Source organism: Stigmatopora argus, chromosome 14 (assembly GCF_051989625.1).
Source record: "Stigmatopora argus isolate UIUO_Sarg chromosome 14, RoL_Sarg_1.0, whole genome shotgun sequence".
NCBI classification, from domain to species: domain Eukaryota; kingdom Metazoa; phylum Chordata; class Actinopteri; order Syngnathiformes; family Syngnathidae; genus Stigmatopora; species Stigmatopora argus.
The window spans coordinates 10,042,474-10,061,184 of NC_135400.1; the positions used below are offsets into that span (position 1 = coordinate 10,042,474).

The 18,711-nt window shown below is 39.9% G+C and overlaps 1 protein-coding gene across 2 annotated transcripts in view; it reads left to right on the top strand.

The window, feature by feature from the left end:
- The window catches only part of LOC144088616 (uncharacterized), a 197,907-nt gene that overhangs the window by 43,173 nt on the left and 136,023 nt on the right, over positions 1-18,711 (top strand). For both annotated transcript variants that reach the window (XR_013304910.1, XM_077619128.1), the window contains exon 3: positions 13,123-13,262. The gene's annotated coding sequence lies outside the window, so the exon portion shown is untranslated. The remainder of the gene's footprint in view (positions 1-13,122; positions 13,263-18,711) is intronic.

Here is an 18,711-nt window from a genome sequence, read left to right on the forward strand (position 1 = left end):
TCCCCTTACAAACCCCCCAAAAACCTTACAAACACCGTACGAGTCGTACGGTGTTTGTAAGGTTTTTGGGGGGTTTGTAAGGGGAATCATAATCATTTATAAGGGCAGTTATCGGCAGAGGTTGACAGGTATGACTAATATCAATATGACCGGCTTGACTTGATTCTGAAAAGTTGGCATTTGTATTTAGTATAAGTCATACATGTAAAATTGTGACAGACGTGTAATGTGTTACGTTGTAGATTGTATGAATGGGACATGCTTTGCAATCACATTACACTAGTAAGAAAAAAAAAACATAAGCTGTTTATACTGTGGCACATGGGAATCCTTCAAGTCCAAGCGATTGTTTATTGGTGTTTGAGTGTGTCTTGTTTGTTTGAGTTTTCCGTAATTAATTTACTTCGACTTGTTTTTTTTTTCTTTTTCCGCTTCCAGAAGTAAAACCGCACATGGCTCAACTCTACTCCTTCCATAAACAAATGCACTAACAGAGAGAGAAAAAAACATTGATGAAATACAATAAATCATGCACAAAAATAGTCAATCTGTGAGCGCCTAGAGGGACGAGCGGGAGAGCTTTGCCGCCAATCTATCTTTTTCTTCCAGCCGGTAACCAGCGGGCTCTCGTCCGCCCTCATCTTGCTGAATTTAATTAGCCCAACAAAAGCGTGATTGCGGTGATAGTGAGACCATAATTCCTCATTATGGTTGTGATTTACCTCATGTTGGATGTGCTCGTCATCATCAGCATCATCGTAATTATCTTTCAAACTTCAGCTAATTGGCGTTTGTTGAAAGAAAAGCATACATCATTTGCATTTTCCTTTTATGTTCACTTACATGAGCGGATGAGAAAGCGAGGATGAGGCAATGAGGATGCCATGACGACAGGGAGCTATAATGTGAAAATAAGGATGCAATAAGGTGATGTGATTTCACTTTTAATCAGTGGCGGGCCGTCAGGGCCATCATAGCCTTCTCTGCTGGCCTAAGAAATATCTGAATCATATATTATATTTTATCCATCAATACTTATTAAATAATTCCAAATTGTCTGTTAGCTTCCTTTCATTGCTTTCCCCCCTGGTTACACTGCTTCCAGATGTGTGTTTTCATATTGAAGCATTTAACCAATCACATTTCAGCCATTATTTGTTGCCAGGGTCAGAAATCTGCCTCAAAGCCTTCACAATCAGTTCTGCGGGCTTTGCTGCATTAAACAAGCGTCGTTGCTTTAACCAATCAGAATTCGATTTGGTGACACCAAGGCCATCTCGAAGGCATAGGGATACGTAATCGCTTTCACCAACTATGATTGGCTAGTAGGCGGACCAAAGCCAAAGTGAGCCAGCCAGAGATCGCAAACTCCACCCACAATGGCCGACGGAGGAAAACAAATGGATTTGGTTGCAGATTCGCTCACAAAGCTATTTTCCAGACGGACTTTTCAGGCAATGTTTGCCCGTACGCCATTGGCATTCATCGCTGTCTTTTCCCGGGAAAATCACCTCCCTGGTCTGGTTTTAATGTCTGAAAAGCTCCAGTATTTGTATTTAATCATGAAATGCTGCTAGGAAGTGGATTTTACCCCATTTTTGTGCATTGATTTATTGATTATCTTTTATGTGTCGCAGCTGTAGCTGCAGTAGAGGTTTTATAGCCATAAAATAGTTTTTGAGGGTTGGATTGATTCGTTGAAGGCGCTACAAGAAAATGCACGGACCGCCACTGGTTTTAATAAACTTCAAAATATAACTTAACAGATTTTTGTGCCGAAAATTGTCCAAATTGTGTTTCTTTGATGTACGGCCAATCTATTTGGTGTACTGTCGCAACATGTTAAGGAAGGATATGAGGACAGTATGTGTGCACATTTGTGGTATCTACATCTAGCTCTATTAGTCACACTCTGGGAGAAGCTTGATGGATGAACATACAGTACTACATCTATCTCCTCGCACACACTCACAGAAAGAGGTCGACTCAGAAAGCTGCTGGCTGAACAAAAGTTAAATGTGACATGTGTCCGGTATTCTTCTCTGGCTCTCCATCTGTTTCAATTATCCATTCATCTTCCCCTTTTCCACGTTTTATCACCCTTCCTTTTTTGTCTGCCCGTCGCCATCAGGCAAAAACTCCCAGCCCCTCAGTCAGGAGCAAACAAGAGTCCTTGACATTCAATTTCCTGCTTGCGTCGCATTTCTCCATTGTGCTTCCTCTCACTCTTTTTTGTGTGTGTGCTGGATGGAGGCACTATTGAATGGTCTTTTTGTCATTGTTTTAGGGTTTTCTGGTATGTATTCTGGTGTTTTGCTCAAAATACTTTTACTAAAGACTGTTTTGGCACATTACTTTTCCTTGTTATCACAGAAGAAGGAACTTATGTGTTCAAATCTAAGAGGTCAAATGATGTAAAGGTAGCTAACTGCAAGTGGGCTCTTTGAAATTGCCTTCCACTTTGCATTCTTTGTGTCTGCATTCCCCCCGTGCCACGGCTTTTGGGATGATTTGCAAAATATCATAACAAAAATGTGTTCAATGAATTGATTTATGCAACAGTTAATAGGGTTGATGCACACTGCTCACATATTCATGAATAATACTATTTAATAATATGATCAGGCTCACCAAAATCTCATTAGGCTGTCAGTCACGAAACTGTCACACACCCAGGGCATATCTGTAGTGTTTTTTTCCGAAGTCCTCATCGCATACTAAACTCTTAGGCCAGTTCCTCCGGTACAAACAAATGCATCATCCCATACTGGCGTTGTCTACTCGTCATCATTGCGCCCTTGTCTCATTATATCTTATTACATTTCGTCCTCGTATCCTGAATTTACCCCGTCCTCATATCTTTGTAATCTCATTCTTCCGCCCACACCACGCCACATCCTCATCTCAATGTGAATCCTCATATCATCTGAGAATCTTGCTTATTGATGTCGAGTCGATGGCTTGCGCGTGAAAAATAAGAACCATTACTCCAAATAAACCACTCAGTCAAAACATCAATGCATTGTTACATGGTAAGCAACAATACAACGGCACTCCACTTATTTAGCCCAGCGAGATGCGTTCGTGTGTTTTTGAGGGCATTTGTGTGTGTTTGGGTATCCCGTGGTGAGATAAATGAGTCTAGTTGATATTGTCTGGAGCAGGTGGTGAAGACAGTGGGGTAGATAAAACTCATACACAAGCACGAAGGCACACATTTGCGCGCACTTCAGCTTTAGTTTCTGTGCTCACGTTGTGTTGGTGTTTTATGCACAATCGCAACACCCGATGCATGTTTTTATATAGCATGCAGAGAATGATAAGTGACAAAAAGGATGGAGAGTCCAGAAAGTCTCGGAAGCTCCCCGCTGATGTCCTGTTCCCACTCGCCATGTGGCACATTGCTAACGTGCTAACACGCTAACGGGAATGACGCACGCGAACAACAACAAACCAGCAAGATTTTGACCCTATGAAAGTTTGCCTGACGATGGGACCGGCTCCCTGTTTGTTGGTTGTTTTGTGACAGAGCGATGGTTCTAACGAACTCTGAAGTCTTGAAAAAAATCATTTTACACTCTACCACTTGGTATTAACTAATTCACTTTTAATCGATTAGCTGATGCCAATTAAAGAAAAAAAATGACTTATCGTTTTATAGCATAAACCTTGTGTATTTTTTGAGGGGCACTAAAAGCTTGATTAGCCAGAGTTCCATTTTGAATTCGTTGGATCTACTACCTCTGCTGATGTTTTTCTTTCGTTTTTTGGGGGGCGTGTTGCTGTCTGATGCTCCCTTTTTTTGAGAACCCATTGACTATCATCCCAACGCCCACCCCTCCTCTTGGTTGCTGCAGTATGAGCTCACTATAGTAGAGCTGCATCACATAGATCTGCTGTTGACTCTTATATGAACATGAGACGTTAGTTAAAGGTTTTTTTGGTTAGTCTAGAAAAACAGTTAGGTCACAATCAAGTGGTCAATTTTGTTGGACCTTAATTCAATTGGAAAATCCTACTACTAGTACTTAGAATGCACTGATAACATCAAGTAAAATTCTGATGCCCTTCACCCCGATAAGAGAATGATTGGATAATGAATGACTAAAAAACAAACATACCGTAGTATATTGCATATGAGCCGTATTTGTAGCAAAAAAAATATGACAATCAAGGGTACGGCTTATATGTGCACAAATCAGACTTGACGTGCACGAAACTGCAAGGTGACAAAGACGAAATGCCATAACGCAAGACAATGTGGCCAATAGAGTCATTTATTTCAAAATAGAGAAAAGATAAACAGATAAAATGCTAAACAAAATTTATTTTGATGTCTATGGATGAAATTCAAGAAATAAAACGTATCTTGCATAAAACGTGAACAAACTCACTCACTTGTGCCTGCCATTGCTCGCTCACGGCGCTGTCATCTTACCTTTCACCGGTCGTTAAACGTGCTCAGACTGGCCAGTCGCGAGTAGCCTTGATACATGTGTTCGAAGTGTTTACAATGTCAGCACATTCCAATAGTTGTTAAGGCTGATCGAAGGTCTTGCGGTCGATCATTAAAATATCTGCCTTGATACCTGCGTAATGTGTATCTCATGCTATTATTGCATCCAGAGACTCGGAGACACTTCCTTTTTGAATTTGTCCACATGCAGACCACACCATTGCGGAATGTGCAATCCAGCAGACAATCCTATATCTTAAAATACAAATACGGAGAACTGGACATTGAGTGTAATTTTAAACTAATAATGTTATAATGACATTTACTAGTACTGTTATTAGTACTTGTAAAACGATACAATAAAAGGAAAAAGAGTTAAAGTAAAATTAACTAATCATTGTGGTAATAAGCATTAAAAGTAGCATTATAATAATAGCAATACGAACAATATGGACACTACATTGAGCTTACATTGACACATTAGATAAAGCTGTGAGCTATGAATTAATAACTAACATTGTGTGTGTGCTCTATAAATGCAAGCATGCAATAAAGTGGTTGAATTCATAGCCCTGTTAGTGGCTGAAATAACAAGCCTCAAAACGTATCCCCTTTCCTCCCACCTTCCATTTTTTTCTTACCCATAACTTTCCCCAGGGGCAGATAAACAACCCGGCAAAGCAACAACAAGGGAATAAAGAAACAGTAAATAGGAAGTTCAGATAGCTTTGACCATGCTAAACAATCCCCACGTTGGAAATGCTTGTTCTATTTTTATTTATTTATCCTCCATACACTCGTGATATTACATCATCCGTGTCAAAGTCAGTTGTTGTCTTAAGGGACAGTCTGAAATTGTTGCTTGCTTCACATCAATGAAGGGTAAGAGTTCCTTGTTGTGCATGTCCGCCCGTCCATCCATTCATCCTACTTGAGGGATGCTAACGGTCTGTTCTCTCCCTCACCCCTTCATCTGCTGGGAGATACATAGCTGTCTTGTCAGCAGTATATGGACACCCGCACGGGGAAAATGGGGAAATGCATCTTAATTGCGGTTTAAGTGGGTGTCTTCATCAGAAAGATAGACAGCGGGTCCGGCCAGCCGTGTCCCAACATGACGCCGAGGCTGATCGTTCATCGGCAGCGATCTGTATAAATAATGAGCTCATAAAGCCAGTCTCTAATCGAGGCCTGGTCTGTAGCTACAAGACTCTTTATTGTTGCCTTTTATGAGACACTATTGCGATGCCACTTGGTAGTAGTGTGACGCCTCCTCCTTCATTAATATGATTTCAGACAGTTCCTGATGGCAACAGCAGATGTTAAATGTAAACTTTGGAGTTGTGTAATGCAAGTAAACAAAAGAATGTAGTGTGCTGTAGTGGGACCTACTTTTTATTCAAGTGCAGACAACAGCAGACATTTACGTAAAGGTCTATTTGGGGTAAGGTCTTTGGGGGAAGCAAAGTGGTCTGTCTTTTGAACCAAGAAAGCTAGGTATATGGAATAAACAATTAAATCTCAAGTTATCGTTTAACCGTATCCCTAAATTAATTTTGACTAAAAAATCTGAGCTCTATTGTCATAGATAATGACGACAGGGCCTATGTCCGATTATTACGTGCCGTCTACTAAAATGTGCTCTGATACAATGTATACAATAACATATAGATAACTAGTGTTTTGTCCCTCTACTGGCCAGTATACAGCGTAGGGGTGTGACCACAACGGTTCAGTCGTGATGATTTTTATGTACATGGCAAAGGACATATTTACGGGTTTCAGAGCTCATCTAAGGATGTGGTGTTATGTTGCTTGAAAGTTGTACATTTCTCCATGCACAAATTTAAAGGAAATGACAAAATGTTCATTGATTAGTTGTGAATTGTATCAGTTTCACACCCTAACAGGCAGTCTATGATAAAACAGTCTTCAACAAATCATATTTTAACCATCAAAGACAATTTGTATCGACCTGTAATGGACTGAAATCGAGTTCTCCAATGAGTGAGGATGCTCAAGTGTTTTTGTTAAGATCTGGCAAATTAGTATTTTCTTCTTTCTTCCCACCACATTTGCATTACTCAGCTAGACTTTTCAGGCCTGGTGGTCCGAGTCTTTATCGCCTCTCGTCATCTTCCATCAGCTGTGGAAAAAAAGAAAAGAAAAACCTTGTTTGGCTTCTGGCAGACTTCACAACCTCATAGTTGATACAAGAAAATTGAACTAAACTCTCGGTTATCTGTCAAAATAATCTCCTTATTTGTTTTGCATTGTTCGACAGCCAGAGTGACAAACCTAAAGCCGCTGTGTTATCTGCAAAAAGGCGCAACAACTCCTCAGACTGGACCACCATTATGCCGCCGTGTTTACGTGCGTTAAGCTGCCCGAGCATGGGGGCCGACCCGCTGCCGGTCACTGTGGAGACGATAAAGCGCCATCATAATTGCTTTAGCGCGTTTGTTGTGCCCGTAGGCGCTCACCAGGGAGAGTTGCAGGTTAGCGCCGATAAAGCCGACTCGCTGGGATTTGCTGTCGCGCCACTCATCTGGAAAGAATCAAATAAATGTAATAGAATGTCCTGGTCAGGAAGTGTGTTCTGACTGTTTGCCGAAAGGTGACGACCAAGTTGCACTTTTCATAATGTTAAATCTGACATGACTCTGTGTCAATTTCCATCAGGCGTGGCCTTAAGTGAGATGTAGCCTCCAGAAGTGGACTGAAATCTTAGCTTTTCAAACACTTGCAAGCGATAGCTCAAACTTTCTATGTCTGGCATCTTTCCATTAATCAAGTTAGGTGTTGAATTTGAGTTGCTGCCCTATATTTGACCAATACTTCTAAAGTTTAACATCCACCCAATTGACTATTTGAAATCTCAAAAAATGCTTGTGGTGTTCCTGTTCTTTTTCTAGGTGAGCACAGACTAAAATTGCTACTTCTTTGTTGTTTGTAAACAGATCAAAATGAACTGTGTAGGCAGTATTATAGGTACGATGTTAATTAATGGTGGTCTTATTGCTTTCTGTAGTTAAGAGGTGTGGTTTTCAGTTGTGCCTTTTAATGTCTCTAGTCTAAGGGAGCGGTAGTGTCAATTGCAGTTCTGTTTTTAGTTGGTAGTTTCATTTCTTTCACCATCTACAAAGGTAAACTTATCTGTATCAAGTCACGGTTGGTTGAAGTCAATGACTCAACTTCTTTGTTATGTTTGAGATGTACTTGCGTCTTTCTCATTCGTAACTGACTCTCACCTTTGTCGCTCACTCAATGTGGACATCATTCAATGGTGAATTATGACATGCGCTGACATCATCTGTCTTCACAAGGACTCACTTGGGCAAACGTCTTCCCCCGCACAAGCACGTCCTGCCATAAAAGGAAGTCATTAATTTTCAGAGGGAGCCATTTTTTGTCTCCTGAGGAAATTTAATTAAATCCCTAGATCAGAGCGTTTCTCTGCCGAGTTCTATTGGGCCATTTAGCAGTAGAGTACACCTCACGTTAATCACCACTTCGGCTAAGGCACAACTTATTATTGTCAGCACTGCCATGCATTTCAATGCTTAACTGAAAGGAAAATCGACATTTTCTTCCAAAGCTAGAATCTTTGCTTTTATAAAAACAAAAAAACAGTGGTTTCTAGGAATAATAACTGTAATTTTCTTTGCATTGACGTGTAGACCCCCCAAAAATGTTTGGTAACCAATTTGTATCTTCATTTAACCTGTTTAAACATCAAAGATTTTGAACATTTAGACACAGAATAAACAAAGTGGATTTTTGTTTAACATCAGACAATTTAGGTCTTTGAAACCTGGGTGTTTATATCAGTGTCCAAGATAATCCATAGTCTTCAAAACACCAAATGGACATGTTTTGTGAAGATTACAGACATTCCAGCAAATCTCAAGGTTCAATTTACATACTCTTGATCAAGGGCTTCCAAATTATACCACAAAAGATCGCAGTGGGTGCAGGATTTCATTCCAACCAAACAAGATGACACGTTTTCAATTGGTCTGTTGCAAGTGTAATCAGTTGACTGTAGTCAGGTGCTTATTTTAGCAGAAAATTCACTGGTTAAACTGTCTGTGCTGGATCAGGTTGGAACAAAACCAGGATCCACAGCGGCCCTCGAATCAGATTGGAGACCCCTGCTGTAGGCTAATTTCAGCAAGATTGACTGCCTTGTTGCACAGAATTTACTAACCGCCATAAACAATTCAGCCATCGGGATACAAGGCCATGCCTGTGTTTTGAAAATGAAGAGAATGTACTATACTAGTTGTAAACATCAAATACAATTTTGAGTTTGCAGCAGGGCAAACAGTGTACCAAAAATACCGTTTAGTCTCCAGTGGCGCTACCATCTTGTGAACATAGTAATATCAGTGATGAACCAAACATTTGCATCTTTATAACATAGCTGCAATTGCCATTCTCACACCGTAGGCCTACTACATAAAGACTGAATTGATAATCAAAATTGCATTCTCTTGCTCCCTGCTTGAGAGCCTGAATGTGCTCGTCCATGCAGATTCCAGCGCCTGATCCCGCTCATTAATTGTCGTTATGGCCGTCATGACAGTTTAATTTGCAGCAACAAAATTGGCCACGGGGGAACCAGTGGCCCCAGCGAACGCGTCATCCAAATGATCAACAAAGACAAAATCATCATTGGAGGACGAACACCATGAGTAGGGGATTGGGACCGAGTGCTGTCATATTAAGTGCCCCCCCCCCCACCTCCCTCCCTAAAATTGTTGTAAACGTTTACATTAATAGTTGCAATAATAATCATACTAGAAATGTAATTATATTTGAAATTGTTTCAAAATATTCAATAATTTAGGACAAATTTGATTGATTCAGGTAAAGACGCCTGTAATTCAAAGCACTTGTCCAAACCTCAATTCCATTAAGGTTTGGACAGTAAAAATTGAAATAAAAATTAGAAAAACATGACCTGTATGGAATATTACATGGGTGAACAGGTTAATTGGAAACCGGTGCGTGTCATAAGTGGCTATAAAAAGAAGCATCCCCAGAAGGCACGTGTTTACAAGCAAGGATGGGCTAACGTCCAACATTTTGTGAGTTACTTGTCCAATCGTTCATGAACCATGTTACTCACCATAAAATTAGCTGAAACACAGGAGTTCCATCATCTAGGTTCCATAACAAACATAAAAAAAACCTCAAAATAATCTAAAAAAAACCCAGGCAAGACCACGTAGACAAAAATATGCAAATAGCGGTTATTGATTTTTTTTTCCAAGTAACTATCTTCAAATCGAAATCATCTAAAATGGTGAACTTGTAAATAGCAAACAAATAATAGAAAATGGTTCACAAAATGGAATAAATTCTTTTTAAAATCACTCCATTCAAATGTTTGGCCTGGGTGGAGGACCTTTTCAAGAAGGTTGCTTTTTCTATTTTTCCTTCAAGTCAAAAACCCACACACAGGCACACACACTGTGTACACACAATCACTGTTGTTTGCTTACACCGGATAAACACGTAAAATGTCACTAAAGGCCAGCCTGGTGGTGCGCTGCCCAGCACCCTCAGGGCGTCAGGCACGGTGACCAGCACCATAGGGGTCGACAGACTGATGCTGGAAAGACCACTGCCAGAAGGGTGGTGCATCAGCAGTTACGAAAATAGCGCAGAATACATATAGTCCAGAGTAGTCATCAGTTAATCGATTGAGATATTGATTTATATGTGAGGTTTCTTCAGTATTGATGTGGACAAATTTAGTTTAATTGCTTTATTAAGCCAGAAAACAAGTAAGTGGCAGCAGAGCTATTTTGTTTTTACTCTAATCATTGTCTATAGAGATGATAAAGTTGTTGAGTGGTTTTGAGCTATCTGATTTGACGGAAGAGGCATAGTGCACTCTTGGTAATATAGACAAACAAGCATTCAGACAGAACTCTTTATTGTACTCTTGTACTTGTTTCTTGGGAATGTTGCAGGAAGCTGAGAAAAACAAATCATGCAAACTAGGTAGACTCCATTTAACCCACCCCAACCTCAGAATGGGCTGATTTGTGCAATACTATCATTTCTTTCACCTATCGGAAATAATGAAAATAACAATATAGTGTCAAATAAATGGGAAAAGACAATGATAGGTCAAATGTAAATGCAACTTGAGTATTTTTGTCCTGTTCTCTCAGTGGAAAGTTTCATATTTTTGTGGATGATGCCATGCAACAGGAGTCTGTGATAAAGCCATGACTCACGCCGACTGACTTGTTGCTGCATGTTTGCTGACTGTTATCGTGAACTTCAAGTCAATAGCGGTTTGGCCAGCTGGTAGCAATGAGCAAGCGTTAATGTATTGGACAGATGGACAGTTCCGAAAATGCTTCATGCTTTCGTCCTCTGGAGCGTTGCAGTAACAATACATAGCATTTAGTACGTATAGCATCAGATGCATATGAATGCAGCATTATCACCATTGATCATATCGTGTCATTACAGTACCATTATAGTGGATGCAATAATATTGTATTAAAGAATATTGTGTAGTAAATTATGCTGTTGCCCTGCAATTGGCTAGGATAGGCTCCAGCACCCTCCGCGACTCTTGTGGGGGAGGATAAACGGTACAGGGGATAAATTAATGAAGTTATGCTATGAATCTAACCATTATATATATCCTATATTGTGCACAATTCTGGGTTTCGGGATATTGTGTTCGGTGCTGGATGGTTTTCTTCTAATAAAATGATAATCACTCCAGTTATGTATCATAATACCTGTACTGTTGAAAACTTATCACCGTCTTTAGTTTGCAATTTCTACCTTTTTATTAAATAAGATCCCACACTATAAAATGGATTATCCAGCATTATCACGATCATAATACTATCTTTTGGGCTGGCGCTTTTCTTAATGTGAGCCAGGCTGTCGGTTGGCCTGACCTTCTTCACACAGTAGATAGAATGGGAATTTAATAGTTGACGTGTGTGTCTTTGTGGAAACATATTTGTGTGTGTGTGTGTGTGTGTATGTGTGCGTGTACTATCCTTGTTATGCATGCTGTACAAGCCTGTCGCTGGCTCCCTCCTCGCCTCGCCTCCCCATCATTCACTCAAGACGCTGGGCTGGCGGCGTGACGATCCCCCTGTCTCATCGTAGAGGAGAAAGAGGGTGTGGAAGAACTTGGAGGAATGAGGGTGTGGAGACTGTTTATGGAAGGCTGGTAGTTTGAAATAATAGTCTTTATTCATCTATTTTTCCCCAACTTTTTCCTCTTTTGTAAAGATGGACTAATCAGGGATGGGACTGTTTTTATTTTTTACTTAATAGATAAGGTAATTCTATGTAAAAAGGTGGGAGTCAAATATAAAATTTTGAATTAAAAAAAAAAATCTAAATATTTTATTAGTACTTAAAAATATAGAATTATTTACATTTGTGAATGTTGGTAGGTTTTATTTTTTAGCTCCACTTCTTTATATTCTTGCCAGGGCTACTCATTATTATAAGGGTTGTTTTTCTTAGTGCAATTGATAAAGGTTGAAAAAAATAAACAGTTAAACAATCAAATTTTATCATTGTAATAATAAAGACTTTTACTACAGAATTTCAAACATAAAGAAACAATTTGGATTTTCCAAATAAATGAAAAGGATAAAGGGATGAAATTCTCAAAAGGTCAAGCATTCTTTTTTTTCATTAATTGTTTTATATTATCTCTTAATTATTCACCTTTTTTTTGTCAAAGAGCTGAAGCAAACCTATTTCTCTCTTGATAAAGGTCAAAACCTCCTGCTAGGCTGCAAATAGAATGTCTATTTGCACGCCCGATTAATTGCTTTGAAACGAGCATAGGTAAACTGTAAAGACTGGAAGCTGTCCTTAATTAGTAGAACTATAAAAGCTGAACATTTCAAGCACATAATTGTAGTAGTTAAAGAAATAAAAGCAATATTCAATTTAAAACTTTTTAGACGTCTTCATGTTTAAATTACACATTTTTGGGAAAATAAAATTCTTCAAAAAAGTCTGTTTTTCAGGTTAAGTTGATTCTTAGAAACACATCTGACATCTCTTTTAATTAACTAAAGCACTTATAAGAATGCTAAACGCAATAAAGCAGCTAATGAAAAGAGAATCATGTATGATAAGAAAGTACTGAAACTACTAAGTAACTGATTTGAGTGAAGTACCGTATTTTCCGCACTATAAAACACTTTTTTTTAATAGTTTGGCTGGGCCTCTTCGTAATATTCAACTACGACTTGTTTTTTTCTCTGACCACCTGTTTGGTTTTTATAATTATCTCTTAAGCCTCTCCATTTTACTATTGTTACTTTAACGTATGTTTGTTCTTGGTTTCTGATCAAATAAAAAATGGCCCTCCCAAAAATGTGTCTTTATAATCCTGTTCTATTTATATATTTTTTCTTCTTCTTCATTGTGTATTCTTTGGCTGGTGCGACTTATACTCGGGGAAAAAATACGGCTGTCATAATACAAGGTGCATCTACTCTTGTTTCTATAGTGACTGTGGCTTCTATAAAGACTTACTAAATGTTACAATTTCAAGTCTATTTGTCATCGTCAGCGAGAGAGACTCTATTACAGATACTACGTGGCCCGCACATTTTTCACGCTAATCCCAGTCATCCTCTCCCATTTGACAGGTGAAGGGTGCTCGGGCCTCGGGGGCGGATGGATGGCGGCATGAAGAGCGATCGGGCGTCACTGAGCGCCGACAGATACGAGCCAAGGCCCTCCGAAGTAGAGAGATGGCTCACGATCGGACTCCATTTGTCACAACTGAGTGAGTGCATATATTTTTAAAAATCCTGACTGATGTAGAGATGATACAGTACCTACTCGCAGACGCCATTTAGTGGCGCTTCATCCCTTTGCTCGGGGATCGTCGTAACGATTAGCGAGCGAACCACAAACAAACAAACAAACAGCAATCCACAGTGAACAGTGCTAATAACATCGGATGCTGATATTAGTAGCGGAAAAGGCAGACATACACACACACACACACACACACACACACACACACACACAGTCGGGCTTCTAATTGCTTTGTGTGCTGTGAAGGCACCCGAGCGATATTACCATGCTGTGGGTGTTTGGCCGCCTCGTAACTGCCGTGCAGTGTGGCGGAGACAAGCTCGTATATTAGGATAACCTCCAAACGGAATGGAATTGTATTTCCCCGGCGGTTCAAACCACGTCCGCGCTTGTAAACGCAGTGCGGATGAAATTTGGCTTTAATGAAGCGCGACTTATTGCGTGCAGTGAGGTCACAGAAAGGCTTGAACATCATCCATATGCAAGCGCCTTTATCCGTTTTGTAATCTGGCTAAAAACTGATCGTCGAAAGAGTTTTAGTGTGTTGTTGTTTTTTTCCAAGAAATAGTCGATCGTATTACTGTAGTAATTGAAATGTAATTTTGCAGGAATTCATTACTTTGTAAAGATTTTTTTTTAGTGTTATTAGTAAAAGGGTGATGATAGAAAAGAGAATGTGATTTTGAAGTAAAACGGTACTTATATCATTAGTTTAAAAGAAACTGTAATGAATAACTTGACATTTTAGTGCAAAATAGTACATTTTGGAAAGTTTTTTTTTAAAGAATAGCCTCATCCTATTTCAACATATGTAATAGCAAAAAGGTAAGTCATGTGTAAACCAAAAAATGACAATGTTCGTTAATTTCAATTCATTTTCATCCTGTTCAATGCAAACCCATCACAATATTACATAAAAAAAACAATTTGTGGGTGCATGAAAAAGAATGTTACTATTTATTGCAAGTAATTTTACTTTTAATCTCATAAGACTTTTTGGTAATCTCATAAAAATAATCACAGTATGCCCTGCTTGTTTATTAATCTTTAGTTGTTTGGACAGCTTAGAGGTTACAGTTTCTGAACTCTTTGAATTATTTGAGCCAAAATCATTTGCCCTGCTCAAGGTTGAGCATGTTTACATGTAAACTCGCCGTCTTGGTCTATTTATTAAAATGTGTCCTGGCCGGCCTTCCTGTAATGAGATTTGGTGATGGACTCCGATTGGGACGATGGTCATTAAGAGATTCAAAGAGGAGGGGGTGGAGGACGGCGTTAGGTGATGTGAGAAAGTCACTTATTTAAGAAATACGTTTAAAAAAAACTTTCAGGACTTGGACATATTTGAACAGGAGCAGGAAGAAGGAAAACTTATTTGCTACTGCCCCTTCCCTTGTCCCCTTGTGTTCAGGTTTTCTTCCGACATCACTTACCTAAGTCACCTTCATATTTCATTTTCTTTAGGATTTGAACATATCTCTGTCCTGTTTTATGATTCTCGGCCATCTATTAGAGAGGAGGCCTGCTATTCTCAATTGAAGGTGAATGTACCTGCATTGATAAAAGCCTGCTCTGCTCTAAACATAGTGATAAATGAAAGCCTCGTTAAGCAGAATGCATGCCCTTGTTAGATTCTGACTATAGTCTATTCTAACATCCTCGCCCCATTAAAATTCACCCTTTGGACGTCGGAGTAGCAGCTAGCTGAGGCTGCAGTCTCCAAGCAAAAGGGCACGGCCTTGCTTTAAATATTTAGTCTTTGACCTTTTTGACCTCATAGAATATTTACTTCATATTCGGCTGATCCACAATTTACAGTCATGATTTTGCAATTAGTAATGAGTAAAAATCCCCCCCAAATCTTCCACTCTTCTCTTTTTTTAAAGTAGTTTTTTGGGCCGTTTTCATAATTTGTTTGTTTCATACCCTATTTTGAGTCGACATACAATAAGTCTGTCATTTTGATTTGAACCAGGCATTTTTGAACGGTCTTGACCATTTCTAGAATTAACTTTTACACGAAACAACCACCAGCGTTCAATCTGTTTCTCATGACAGGACATGCATTAAAGTATAACAGTATATTTCTTTAAGATGAGTTTCCTTAGGAACAGATATTGGGGGAAATTATAGTCCCTCATACCAGTTTCTCCTTTTAACACATAATGAGTTCAGTTTATGACAAGCCTGTTTGGGAATTGAGCAGGAAGCCAGCCCTTTAATTTTGAAGCATTCATCTTTGTTTGCCAGGTTTGGTTTGAGTTTTCAGTGATCATCATGATACTAAGTGGAAATTACCTTACACTTTATATTGGAAAAAGTGTCACGGAAATTGCAGGTAGTTTCCTATCAGTAGGCACCCCTCAAAGAGTAAAATCATTAGCCTCTGACTTCACTTTCACTGATAATCATTGTATTCACTATCATGACAGGTAATTTTCCCAAATGGGCCTGGATTAGGTGGTAACCAAGACAGATGTGATGCTGATTTGCGAGAATGTTTTTCAGTGGGGCTGAAGGATTTATAAACACAATCTAATTGCGATTTTTCTGCATGATAGCGTGAAAAGTGTATAGGACCACTTAAAGCTTCATTATCATGTTTGTCAATTGTGCATTTCACATTTGCTTGGCAATTAGCATTGGCGCTCTCGCCTATTCTCCTTGCTAGGTGAGTCGTACATTTCTGGACTCATCGTCCGCCTGTAGTTGTCATGATACGTTTGAGAAGCGTAGTTTATATGTAGACACAGAGGACGCTTATTAAAATGAGGTACTGAGGACTCACTTGATTGGTGTGACCTGCTACAGTCACACACCAGGAAAGAGAGGTCAAAAAGATAAACACAACAGATCACAGGTCAGCCAAGAGCACATGAAAATTTGGATTTTGCAATATGGATACGTCTAAAGTCAAGATTTTGATTTCAAAATTATAAATGGTTTAGCTTAGGATTTAAAACATTCACATATGCCCTTCTTAGCAGAATTTTGTCCAGTGTACAGTTGTGAATACGAAGAAAACATTCACTCGAGTTATCGTTGGCCTCGTGTTTACAGCATTGTGCAATTAAAGTCAAACTGCACAGGATGTTGACCTCTATTAGTAAAGTTGAGTGTTTTGTCGACTCGTCGGCCTCGACCTTGGTGTGCATTCTCTGTCGCACGCCAAGGTTTCCGCACAGTTGCGTGGCTCGGAATCGTCAAATGTCGTCACTGAAGCGACTGTTTTTTCCCCCCCGGGGAGGTGTCTGACATTGCATTCCTCTCGCCTCTGATTAATCCAATTTCCCCCTCCTCGCTTTCTGTTCTTAACACCTTGGTTTGCGTTGCACCCATCCGTACCGCCACCCCCTCTCTGCCCACCCCGTGCTTCTGAGACAATCTCTCCTTCACCGTCCTTTTGCCGTCTGTCGTCGCCGGTCTTTTCTCTGCGGCTGAGCTCCCTCAAGCCTCCTTCATCTTCATTCCACATTCTTCTTTCTTGCTCTTTCGATGACGGCGCAGGTCCAGCGAGGTGTAATTGGGTTGCTGCTTTAATCTGTAGCCTGCTTGTAAATGTAAAGCGAAGCCCTGAGGCTCTTCCTTCCCCCCACTTACACCCACATTTGAATATGAAACTTCCTTGTAGTCTTATATTTGATTCTGAATGTGAATGGCACATATTGTGTGTGTGTGTACGACAACCCAAACCGTCTGTTCACACCGAGCGAATGGCTTCAGTGCAATCCCGGTGGTGTGTTGTCCAGATAATGAAACCTGAGCTATGATTGGGACTTGAATTAGGCTTTAGCTGTTTGTGTTTGCCTTGGCTCAAAATCTTGACTCTTCTGCTCCTTATACCATATTTATCAATATATTCTGCTTTTTTGTTTGTTTGTTTTATGTGCTTGAAGAAAACGGTTGAGTGCCTTTCATTGCCGCTCCCGTAAACCGATCACCTGTAACTTGTCTCTTGCCTTCATTCACTCTGCGAGGCCGTGCACACATACAAACAAAACTGTGTTGGACTTTTGTTGAGTTTACATTTTACAAGACGTGATATAAAATGCCTGGGAGAATGAAATCCTTAAACAACACAACACATTTTAAACGAGATTGCTGAACAAACACTTGGTGGATCGTGATGAGTTTTTGAGGCTCACTGTCATGAATAAAAAGATGCTCTGGGAACATGACCTGTGTTTATGTGACTAAACTTTTAGCCACAATTAGTAAGTCCTTATTCCTGTGAGGCCTATAAGAATTTACCATTGTAACAAATAGATAGGAGGTGGGTAAGTGGTTTGTCTGTCCGGTTTACACTTGTGAGATAAAGAGTTTAATCGCAGGCGCCGTAGTTTGCAGTCCTTGCGAGAAGAAGTGGTTCGGAAGAAGAATGAATAAACAAATAGCTCGTCAAATATCTGGGCTTGTGGTAAATGATTTAGGGAAATATTGTAATTCCAATGTTTTTTTTTTAATTTTGTCCTACCCTTTGGGTCCCAAAATAACTAGCCACATAGTTGGGCTAAGCCACCAACTCCACTACCCGGCCTGAATGCTAAACTGTGTAAGCATTGGTAAAGAAGGCCTAATGTGGATTTTAGGACACTTCCAACATGCGTCACAGTGATATGCTAAAATTTTGTGTCAAGGGAGGGCTTGGTTGCTGCACCACCAGAACTGAGCTTGTTGCTCCACTTTTAGGAAAAACTGTGAACCCCCAGTGTTGGCTAGGTTATGGTTCCCTCTCCATCCCCACCATGTGCTGGATTAAAGCATTTTAAAAGGGGGAGGAAAAAGCTAAACCAATCAGCCTGAAGGGAATCTAAGTTTAACGATACAACTACTAACCATATGTCTGCAACTCTCAATGAAAACCTGGCACTCTATGGACTAAAAATGAATGGGTATAATCACTCTGGTCACACACACACACACACACACACACACACAACACAACACACACACACACTGGAAGGCAAGGATTTTCACTCCAATGGTTTTGATCAACCAGATTGGTCCTTTGGCTATGTGACTAAATTGGGAAATTCGCTATAGGCGAGATGGCATGTTGACAGCGCACGTTGTTTACATAAAATCATCTGTATGACACAAAGCTTAGGTTTAGGACTTGCATAAGGATTGCAGATCACCCTGGTGGGTCAAACTGACGGTCAAACATACGAGCAAGCATAGAAAATCTTCAGCATATGTGACTCCCATTTGTTGCGAGTTGGGAATAGGCCACCAAATCCTTCATTTCGCCAGTATAAGCAGGATTGCAAGCGTGATATGAGGTGATTCACTCTTCAACAAGCTTTGCCTCACTCTCATCAATGGGAGCTCACAAAATAAACACACCTACACCAACCCCAGGAGCAACTAAAACACACCGAAAGGCCACCTCGAGGACGGTCAGTCCTCTCACT